This window comes from Zingiber officinale, unplaced genomic scaffold, assembly GCF_018446385.1.
Source record: "Zingiber officinale cultivar Zhangliang unplaced genomic scaffold, Zo_v1.1 ctg251, whole genome shotgun sequence".
Taxonomy (NCBI): domain Eukaryota; kingdom Viridiplantae; phylum Streptophyta; class Magnoliopsida; order Zingiberales; family Zingiberaceae; genus Zingiber; species Zingiber officinale.
The window spans coordinates 87,953-99,618 of record NW_024589922.1 but is presented as its reverse complement, the minus strand read 5'-3'; positions in this window follow the sequence as shown (position 1 = coordinate 99,618).

The following is an 11,666-nucleotide window of genomic DNA, read 5'->3' as shown; positions in this document are numbered from 1 at the left end:
CCAACCTGAAAAGTCAAGTCAAAGATTTGAAGACAACCTTAGAACGATTTTCCTTGGGATCCAAGAATCTTGACTTGATTCTTGGAACACAAAGGGCAATCTACAATCGAACTGGACTAGGATATAAATAAAAAAAGAAGTATAAGTCTTATTTATCTCTAATACAAAGAAGAAATAGAAAAATGGTCCAAGCATGGGTTGCCAAGTCCAACCTGATCAATCAAGTTGGACTCGGACAGTATTGGGTTCCTAAGAATCAAATACATTACCTCGATATACCATATCGAGGCTATGATATAGGGGGAGCTAGAAGAAAAATGATTAAAACAAAATTTTGAAATTAAAATTAAAAATTCAAAATTAAAAATTTGAAATTCAATTAAAAATTCGAAATTCAAGTAAAAATTCGAAATTAAAAATTTGAAATTCAAATAAAAATTAAAAATTAAAATTAAAAATTAAATTAAAATTTGAAATTAACTTAAAATTCAAATAAAAATTCAAAATTAAAAATAGGAGGATCCAGAATAGCTGGCACCTGCAACTAAACAACCCGACTGGGTAACCAAATTTAATCTACCCGAAATGGGTAAACAAGAGTAGTCTACCCGGCAGGATAATTAAGGTTAAATAAAATGGACTAGGTTTAGCTTGACCCACGGTACTGGTGAAGTTTTTGGATGATAGTACGTTAGAGAAACTTGGGCATCGCATGTCTAGGAAGATATGACTTTGACCTGGTGCATTTGGCCAAGTGGAACTGACCGAAGCTACCCTTAAATGGATCCTAACTAGTTAGACCAAGGTTTAGTATTAAGTTTAATGGGTAGGACTATTTGGAAAACCTCGAAGGCATGGTTACTTTAATGAGTTCCGTGTGACTCATCATAGCCTAGAAGTTTATCCAAAGAATGCTTACTTGTTAAACCCAAAGCTAAACCTGAATCTAACACAAAGTTAAACATAATCCTAAAATTGAACCTTAAATTCATCTCACAAAAAATTATAGGAGTCCCTGATTGAAAATTTAGGTCGGGTGAGATGACTAAGGAATTGAAATTCAAAATTAAAATTCAAATTCGTAATATGTTTTCAAAATTAACTTAAATATTTTTCAAAATTAACTTAAATATTTTTCAAAAATTAACTTAAATATTTTTCAAAATTAACTTAAATATTTTTCAAAAATTAACTTAAATATTTTTCAAAATTAACTTAAATATTTTTCAAAAATTAACTTAAATATTTTTCAAAAATTAACTTAAATATTTTTCAAAAAATTAACTTAAATATTTTGCAAAAATTAACTTTACTATTTTTCAAAATTAACTTAAATATTTTTCAAAAATTAACTTAAATATTTTTGAAAATTAACTTAAATATTTTTCAAAATTAACTTAAATATATTTCAAAAATTAAATTAAATATTTTTCAAAAATTAACTTAAATATTTTTCAAAAATTAAATTAAATATTTTTCAAAAATTAACTTAAATATTTTTCAAAATTAACTTAAATATTTTTCAAAATTTAACTTAAATATTTTTCAAAATTAACTTAAATATTTTTCAAAATTAACTTAAATATTTTTCAAAAATTAACTTAAATATTTTTTCAAAAAATTAACTTAAATATTTTTTTTAAAAAAAATTAACTTAAATTTTTTTTTCAATATTAATTTAAATATTTTTTTTCAATATTAATTTAAATATTTTTTTTCAAATTAACTTAAATATTTTTTTCAAAAATTAACTTAAATGTTTTTCAAATTGAAATTAACCTAAATGCTTTTCATTAAAAATTAACTTAAAATATTCTCCAAACTTAACATTTTTCAAAAATACTTCAATCAAACTGTCTTTTGATCCATCAACTACTTTATGTGTAGGAATTGGATCAATGGATGTTGGACAGTGGATGCTCCAGACATATGACTGGAGATAGGTTGAAATTCACTAAGCTAAAACTAACGGTAGATCCGCTACCTTAGCTGCCCCCTAGTGCCGGCCCCACGGATATGGAGGGAGGTTCATGCAGGTACACAGGCCATAGGCGCATGGCGGGGTAAACCCCAGGTCGTCAGTTACTGAGAATCGACCCCTGGCCATTACGCCAGAGATACCATGCGCCCACCGTCTGTGCTATGCCCTGGGGGCCACTAAGCTAAAACTAAAGAATCTAGGGTCAGTTGCATTCGGCAACGATGGAAAACTGAAAGTAATCGGAAAAGGTAATATCGAACTTAATTCCGACTTTATTATTCGAAAAGTATTATTAGTTGAAAATTTTAATTTCAATTTATTAAGTATAAGCCAATTATGCGATACTAGTTATTCAGTTAATTTTACCATGTCCGAATGTAGAGTCAAACATATTGACAATCCAAAAATCAGACTTAAGGGCACTAGGAAAGATAATGTCTACACCATTTATCTACCCACACCCTCAATAAAGTGTTTTCTAACACAACAAGAGGAAACTGAGTTGTGGCACAGGAGATTGGGTCACACTCACACAAGACTCATTTCAAAAATGAGTCAAAATGGACTAGTTAGAGGATTGCCCAAATTAAAAGTTATTGAAAATTCAATCTGTAATGCGTGTCAACAAGGAAAACAAACCAAGTCAACCCACAAGTCAACCAATCTAGCTAGAACTACTTGTTTACTTGAGCTCCTTCACCTAGACCTATTTGATTCACACGGAGCCAAGTCACTAAGCAAGAACCAGTATTGCTTAGTTATAATAGATGACTTCTCTAGGTTTATCTCGGTAAAATTTCTAAAAACAAAAGATGAAAACTTTGAAATATTTAGTAATTTTTGCAAATTAACAGAAAATGAAAAAGATACTAAAATTAAAAGAATAAGAAGTGACCATGGAGGAGAATTTGAAAATCACAACTTTACTGAATTTTGTGAAATAAATGGGTACAAACATGAATACTCCTGCCCTAGGATCCCTCAACAAAATGGTTTAGTAGAACGTAAAAACATAACCCTACAAGAAGCTGCTAGAACCATGTTAAATGAATATAAACTATCTAATCAATTCTGGGCTGAAGCAGTTAGTACAGCATGCTACATTCAAAATAGGATCTTAATTAACAAATTACAAAATAAAACACTGATAAAGAAACCTTGTAAATGGATCGCCTTGAAATTCAGCTTGGGGAAGGGTATTGACGCCACACTCAAGCAAGATGAGAAGGTGAGTGATAAGTCATGGAGTTTTGATCGCCACAAGTTGCCTTGATAAGATCGAAATTAGTTCTTTGCCTAAGAACAAGAAGGAAGCTCTCACAAAAGAGAAATTCAAATTTTCATTCAAACTTACATGATTTGCCATACAAGAGTTCTCCTATTTAACATCCCTTAAGATTCCCTATGCACTAATTATGCAATAAATATCATGCTTGCATGCATGGGTTTTATTATCCACTAATGCAACCACTAATCCCTAATACTAGCTTAATGCAACCATGCATGCATGGTATTTGTTATACTAGCTTACGAACTTTCAAAAATGCATTAAAAACCCACAAAGGACATCAAAAGTCACTTTGGAAAAACCCCCCCATGCATGCACACGAAAATGGTCCTCATGTTGGACCAATTTCACTTTCAAATTGAAGGAATGTGATCCACTTAGTTGTTGCCTCCATTGTGCATTGATCCTCCTTTTCCTTGAGCCTCATTATTAAGCCTTCCAAAGCTTGCTTCATTCTCTTAGTCTTGGACCTTGTCATGGGTCCCCCAATTCCCTTCAATGCCTCTTCTTGGCTCACATCATTCCCTCCTTCTTTAGGTGAATTCGTCCTCGAATTTAGGTCTTCATCTCCTACATCAAAAGGACTCAAATCAGCCACATTAAATGTTGCACTAACACCATACTCACCGGGCAAATCAATTTTGTAAGCATTGTCATTAATTCTTTCCAACACTTGGAATGGTCCATCTCCTCTTGGTTGAAGCTTTGATTTCCTTTGGGTAGGAAACCGTTCCTTCCTCATATGAACCCAAACCCAATCACTGGGTTCAAGGACCACTCTTTTTCTCCCTTTATTGGCTCGATTTGCATATTGCTCCATTTTCTTCTCAATTTGAGCTTTAACTTGCCCATGAAGCTTCTTCACATATTCTGCCTTTGTTTTGCCATCCTTGTGAACTAAAGAAGAAGTGTTAGGTAAAGGAAGCAAATCAAGAGGTGTTAGTGGATTGAACCCATAAACAATCTCAAAAGGAGAAAATTGAGTAGTAGAATGTGTTGGTGCAACCTTAGGTCAAGGTTGACCTGGTTGACCTTACTCGAGTTGACCTGACTCGAGTTGTATTTTGATGTTTGACGAGAATAGAAAAGTTCTATTTTGATGTTTGACGAGAATAGAAAAGTTCTATTCTGATGTTTGACGAGAGTAGAAAAGTTGTATTATGATGTTTGACAGAATACAAACTTGGTAGATTGTGGGTGCAATCTTTGGTCAAGGTTGACCTGGTTGACCCGAGGTGAGTCGACCTGATTCGGGAAATCCTGGTGAGTGAAGCCAGGTGAAAATCCTGGTGAGTGAAGCAAGGCAAGGGAAAGTCCTGGTGAGTGAAGCCAGGCAGTTGGAAAGTCCTGGTGAGTGAAGCCAAGCAAGGGAAATCCAGATAGGTCAAGGTTGATCAGACATCTGATGAAAAGTCCAAGTATGGAGACTTGGCACGAGAAAAGTCCAAGTATGGAGACTTGGCACGGAAAAGTCCAAGTATGGAGACTTGGCACGGGAAAAGTCCAAGTATGGAGACTTGGCACGGAAAAGTCCAAGTATGGAGACTTGGCACGGGAAAAGTCCAAGTATGGAGACTTGGCACGGAAAAGTCCAAGCAGGGAGCTTGGCACGGGAAAAGTCCAAGTATGGAAGACTTGGCACGGGAAAAGTCCAAGAATGGAGACTTGGCACGGAAAAGTCTAAGCAGGGAGCTTGGCACGGGAAAAGTCCAAGTATGGAAACTTGGCATGGGAAGTTGGAGAGGGCTTGGTAGCTCGTTCTCCGGACTAGGTCAGAGAGGGCTCGGGAGCTCGTTCTCTGGACCGGACGTGGAAGTCGGAGAGGGCTCGGTAGCTCGTTCTCTGGACCGGATGGAGTCGGAGAGGGCTCGGTAGCTCGTTCTCTAGACCGGATGGAGTCGGAGAGGGCTCGGTAGCTCATTCTCTGGACTAGGTCAGAGAGGGCTCGGTAGCTCGTTCTCTGGACCGGACGAAGTCGGATAGGGCTCGGTAGCTCGTTCTCCGGACTAGGTAGGGTTTAGGGCTGGGAGCTCTAAACCTGGATCGGTCTGGTGACCCATCCAGTGATACACTGGTTGACTGATCGGTCTGGTGACCGATCAGTAACCAAACCGTGTGTTTCTGTGAATTACCTGATCGGTCTGGTGACCGATCAAAAGCGAGGAAGATCGGGAGAAGAAAGAGGGGGGATCGGTCTGTGGACCGATCCACCTGAGTCCTGATCGGTCCACAGACCGATCAGAGACGAGGCCAACTCTCACAGAGAGTTGGCTGATCGGTCTGGGGACCGATCAGCCTAAGGCCTGATCGGTCCCAAGACCGATCAGAACACTGCTGGACCAATCAGGAGTGTGCCTGATCGGTCCAGGCCTAGCCGTTGCGACACAACGGCTATCTCTGCTTCGTCTGTTTTCGTCTGTTCTTCTTCGCAGGTTGCTGGGAGATACCAGAGGATATAAGGCCTCTACAGGGAAGAACGAAAACAATACTGGAAGAGCTGCTTCTGCTAATTCTTCTTCTTCCTCTTGAGCGTTGCTGAGCTCTCGGTTTGCTGAAGCTTCGCGTGAGCTTCGTGCTAGTTTTCTAGCTGCTGGAGCCGTGAAGCTGCTGCTTCATCAACAGACTCCGACGAGAAGGCAAGCAAGTGTGTTTACAATTTCTATTGTTCTTGTTTGTTTCCTCTATTGTTGTACTCCTCTGTTTTGCTGTTGCAAAGACTTTGTGGTGAGGTTTCTCTACCCAGAAGGAGTTCATATTAGCCGGTTATCCGGGGTTTCATCCACCGACGGATTGATTGGCTTCGTCCACCTTACGGACACGCCGAGGAGTAGGAGTATCATCTCCGAACCTCGTTACATTGCTGTGCTTGAGGTTTGATATCTCCATTTACGTTTCTGTTGTTATTTTTCCACTGCGCTAACTTGATTTGTAGAAAGAAACGCAAATTTGAGGTCGGCTATTCACACCCCCCCTCTCTAGCCGCATCCGAAGGTCCTAACAAGTGGTATCAGAGCAAGGTTGCTCTTCGTCGGATTAACACCCGTGGGGCAGAAGCTAGAGAATGGATCGACTCGGAGAAGACATCACGATTCCACCCTTCTACGAGTGCTGCGACTTCGCGTATTGGAAGGTAAGAATGAAGTATTTTCTTATGACTAACCTAGCAAATTGGAATTGTGTACAAGTAGGTTTTATTCCTCCGGTGGATAGAAAGGGAGAACTTCTCAAGAAAAAGAAGTGGACGAAAGAACAAATCCACCAATCCACAATCAACGACGAGGTAACGAAAATCCTTGAATTTTCATTACCTAGTGATATCTTGTGTAAGATAGGTGGATACAACAATGCCAAGGAGTTGTGGAACAACTTGGCTAAGTTCCATGAGGAGAGCTCCAATTCAAGTCATGAAGAGGAGTCAAGTGAGCCAAGTAGCTCACATCATGGAGGTAAGGAATTAGAAGTTGAGGGCTACTCAACATCTATGGAAGAAGAGGAGGAGAGTTCTTCTTCAAGATTGGTGCAAGAAGAAGCTTCTACCTCCGGAAGGGATGAAGAAGAGAGCTTACATCCATCCTCAACCCTAGGTAACTCAAGCGATTTAATTTCAAGTAAATTACATATAATGTGCTTTGAGTGTAGGGAATATGGGCATTACAAGAGTAAATGTCCAAAGAGGATTAGGAAGACTCCACCGGCACCAAAGGTCAAGGAAGCCGGAGTCCCGAAACGCAAGAGCAAGGAGCACGTGGTGTGCTTCCAATGCAAGCGAAGGGGACATTATAGAAGTCAATGTCCGAGGGGGAGGCAACCTCACAAGGACAAGAGACCAAGCACATCTATAGGGGGAGCTAAGGCAAACCCTAAGGTATCCTTTAAGGCACATTCTTGCAATCCTTATAAGACACATGCTAGTAATTTTATTGCAATTGTCAATAATGATAAGCATGATAATCTTAGAAACTGATACATGTGCTTAGGTGCAAAACATGTTAGCCTAGATAAGGACAATACTAGAAAAACCAACCCTAGAATTAACTCATCTAAGGTTAAGGAAAACCTATGTAGGAATCCCAAAACAACTAGACATATGCCTAGGTATACCTCAAAGAAAAATGACAAACTAAAACTTGAGGTATTAGAAAAGGAAAATCAAGTCTTGAGGTCAAGACTTGACACTTTAGAAAAGACCCTTAAGAATTTGGAGAAATCATCTTTAGGGCCTAAGGGTCAAAAGCAAAAGCCCAAGGACATGAGAGGTTTGAGTCACAAACCTAAGTCTCAAGTGGTCAAGCCCACTTATCATAATGTTCTATTCGATTATGGAACAAGACCTAGGGCTAGGAAGACCATCACCAAGGTCACAAGGGGAGTCACCCCTAGAGTTGATCTTGATGAGTCCCAAATGGCCAAGGCTTTAAAGACTAAGAGGGTCATTAGGAGGGTTGCTAGGGAAGTCATCCCTAGTGAATATTTAGTGAACCCAATGAGTTCAAATAGGTATTGGGTTCCTAGGAGCGTGATTTCATCACGCTAGATGGTTTAGGGTGTGCCAACCTTACTTGAATAGGTAGTTAACCTAATCATGCCAAAAGGTGGCACTTTAGGAATTTTCAAGGTGTAATCAAGCCTTGAAAATGAAATGGAAAGTTATTCCTAAGATGATTAGCATGTGCCAACCATATTCGAGGAATTCTCTAGGGTCAATCTAATTGGCACATAGTGATCTAAAAATCTTTAGTATATGATTTTAGGTCTATTATACTTAGGAATATGGAATTTATGGCAAAATGATCAAAATTATCAAAAATGGCAACTAAGGCTAGAATTAGGTATTGTCTATACCTTTATATATTATTTGCCTTGTATTGTTTGTCATATGTCATGTCATGACATCATATTTAATTTATTATCATTTGAAATGTCATGATAATACTTAGGTTAACTATATGTCATGCCTTATTTAAGTTTCATACTTTATGACATGACGTCATGACATTGGCACATGTTTTTACTTATGATATTATTTTATGCCATGTCATCATCTCTTGCATTTATCAATTAATTTGATTTAAGGATAAAAACACAATTTGATATGGAGATCAAATTGTTGTTTAGAAAATGCATGAGAACTTAGATTAAGATGACCTAAACCATATCTCACATCAAAATTGACTTGGATGTGTTTGATACACCTTAGATGTGTGTGAGATATTAGGATCATGAGTTAGGATCAAGGTGCATAGTTCTTGTACCTAGATGAGCCTAATTCAAAATGGAGGATCATAGGGAAAGGTTGTGTACAAGTCATGTACACTTAGCCCTAAGATTGTGGTCCTAAATTGAATGGTTTAAAATCATTTCAAAATTGATTTGAAAAACCTTGATGAAGCTTTTCTAGTGATAGCATTCATCAATGAGCAACTTTGATACAAAGTTGAGGTAAACTTGAACTATTTCAAAGTTTTTAAACTTTATATCAAGGTTTGAAAATGGAAGTTATTTTCATAGAAAATTATTTTTCCATGATAGTATATGTTATGAGGAATGTATCCTCAAATTTTTATAATTTTTGGAATTTTTTGTAATTTTGTAGGGGTTTCTGAATTTCGGGAGGAAGAAATTCAGAAATCAGAAATCGACATGTGTGACCGATCAGGAGGTTCCCTGATCGGTCCAGGGGATGCTGGATCGGTCACTGGACCGATCCAGGGAGCTCCTGATCGGTCTGGTGACCGATCGGGCGTGCCAAAATGCTGATTTTCGACTGTGTTGTCTGAAATTTCAGCTGAAAGTTGGTGTTTTAGATTTCTAAAGGGTTGAAACTCTCCAAGACATTGTTGGTGCAATGGTCAAGGGGGAGTTGACCTTTAGGGGGAGTTTTACCTATTAGTCAAGGGGGAGTTGACTTTTAGGGGGAGTTTTTACTCTAAAGACTTGAGTGATATGGGATTATCACTAAGTTGATTGTTGACTTTAGTATCAAGGGGGAATTTAAGGGTTTCAGTGAAAGGTATGGGACTTTCATTAGGAAGAAACTCTTGACCTTGATTCACTCTTTTTGATGTGTGTCAAAAAAGGGGAGAATGGGAGAATGTCCAAAGAATGTTCAAGGAAGAACATTAGAGTTTGGGGAGAATGTTCAAAGAAGAATATTGGGAAACCTAAGTTAGGTTTTCGGGTTAACCTAACTTGTTCATGGTTTTGTCAAACATAAAAAAGGGGCAGATTGTTGGTGCAACCTTAGGTCAAGGTTGACCTAGTTGACCTGACTCGAGTTGACCTGACTCGAGTTGTATTTTGATGTTTGACGAGAATAGAAAAGTTCTATTTTGATGTTTGATGAGAATAGAAATGTTCTATTCTGATGTTTGACGAGAGTAGAAAAGTTATATTCTGATGTTTGACAGAATACAAACTTGGGAGATTGTGGGTGCAATCTTTGGTGAAGGTTGACCTGGTTGACCCGAGGTGAGTCGACCTGATTCGGGAAATCCTGGTGAGTGAAGCCAGGTGAAATTCCTGGTGAGTGAAGCCAGGCAAGGGAAAGTCCTGGTGAGTGAAGCCAGGCAGTTGGAAAGTCCTGGTGAGTGAAGCCAGGCAAGGGAAATCCAGATAGGTCAAGGTTGACCAGACATCTGATGAAAAGTCCAAGTATGGAGACTTGGCACGAGAAAAGTCCAAGTATGGAGACTTGGCACGGAAAAGTCCAAGTATGGAGACTTGGAACCGGAAAAGTCCAAGTATGGAGACTTGGCACGGAAAAGTCCAAGTATGGAGACTTGGCACGAGAAAAGTCCAAGTATGGAGACTTGGCACGGGAAAAGTCCAAGTATGGAGACTTGGCACGGAAAAGTCCAAGTAGGGAGCTTGGCACGGGAAAAGTCCAAGTATGGAAACTTGGCATGGGAAGTCGGAGAGGGCTTGGTAGCGCGTTCTCCGGACTAGGTCAGAGAGGGCTCGGGAGCTCGTTCTCTGGACCGGACGTGGAAGTCGGAGAGGGCTCGGTAGCTCGTTCTCCGGACTAGGTCAGAGAGGGCTAGGTAGCTCGTTCTCTGGACCGGATAGAGTCGGAGAGGGCTCGGTAGATCGTTCTCTGGACTAGGTCAGAGAGGGCTCGGTAGCTCGTCTCTGGACCGGATGGAGTCGGAGAGGGCTCGGTAGCTCGTTCTCTGGACCGGACGAAGTCGGAGAGGGCTCGGTAGCTCGTTCTCCGGACTAGGTAGGGTTTAGGGCTGGGAGCTCTAAACCTGGATCGGTCTGGTGACCGATCCAGTGATACACTGGTTGACTGATCGGTCTGGTGACCGATCAGTAATTCTGTAAATTACTTGATCGGTCTGGTGACCGATCAGAAGTGAAGAAGATCGGGAGAAGAAAGAGGGGGGATCGGTCTGTGGACCGATCCACCTGAGTCCTGATCGGTCCACAGACCGATCAGAGACGAGGCCAACTCTCACAGAGAGTTGGCTGATCGGTCTGGGGACCGATCAGCCTAAGGTCTGATCGGTCCCAAGACCGATCAGAACACTCCTGGACCGATCAGGAGTGTGCCTGATCGGTCCAGGCCTAGCCGTTGCGACACAACGGCCATCTCTGCTTCGTCTGTTTTCGTCTGTTCTTCTTCGCAGGTTGCAGGGAGATACCAGAGGATATAAAGCCTCTACAGGGAAGAACGAAAACAATACTGGAAGAGCTGCTTCTGCTAATTCTTCTTCTTCCTCTTGAGCTTTGCTGAGCTCTCGGTTTGCTGAAGCTTTGCGTGAGCTTCGTGCTGGTTTTCAAGCTGCTGGAGCCGTGAAGCAGCTGCTTCATCAACGGACTCCGACGAGAAGGCAAGCAAGTGTGTTTACAATTTCTATTATTCTTGTTTGTTTCCTCTATTGTTGTACTCCTCTGTTTTGCTGTTGCAAAGACTTTGTGGTGAGGTTTCTCCACCCAGAAGGAGTTCATATTAGCCAGTTATCCGGGGTTTCATCCACCGACGGATTGATAGGCTTCGTCCACCTTACGGACACGCTGAGGAGTAGGAGTATCATCTCCGAACCTCGTTACATCGCTGTGCTTGAGGTTTGATATCTCCATTTACGTTTCTGTTGTTATTTTTCCGCTGCGCTAACTTGATTTGTAGAAAGAAACGCGAATTTGAGGTCGGCTATTCACACCCCCCCTCTCTAGCCGCATCCGAAGGTCCTAACAGAATGTACCACCCTATTATAAGCAAATTCAACATGAGGTAAACATTCTTCCCAAGACTTAATGTTTTTCTTAATAATTGCTCTAAGAAGAGTAGAAAGTGTCCTATTTACCACCTCAGTCTGGCCGTCAGTTTGTGGGTGGCATGTGGTGGAGAAAAGAAGCTTTGTTCCCAGCTTGTTTTATAAGGTCCTCCAAAAATGG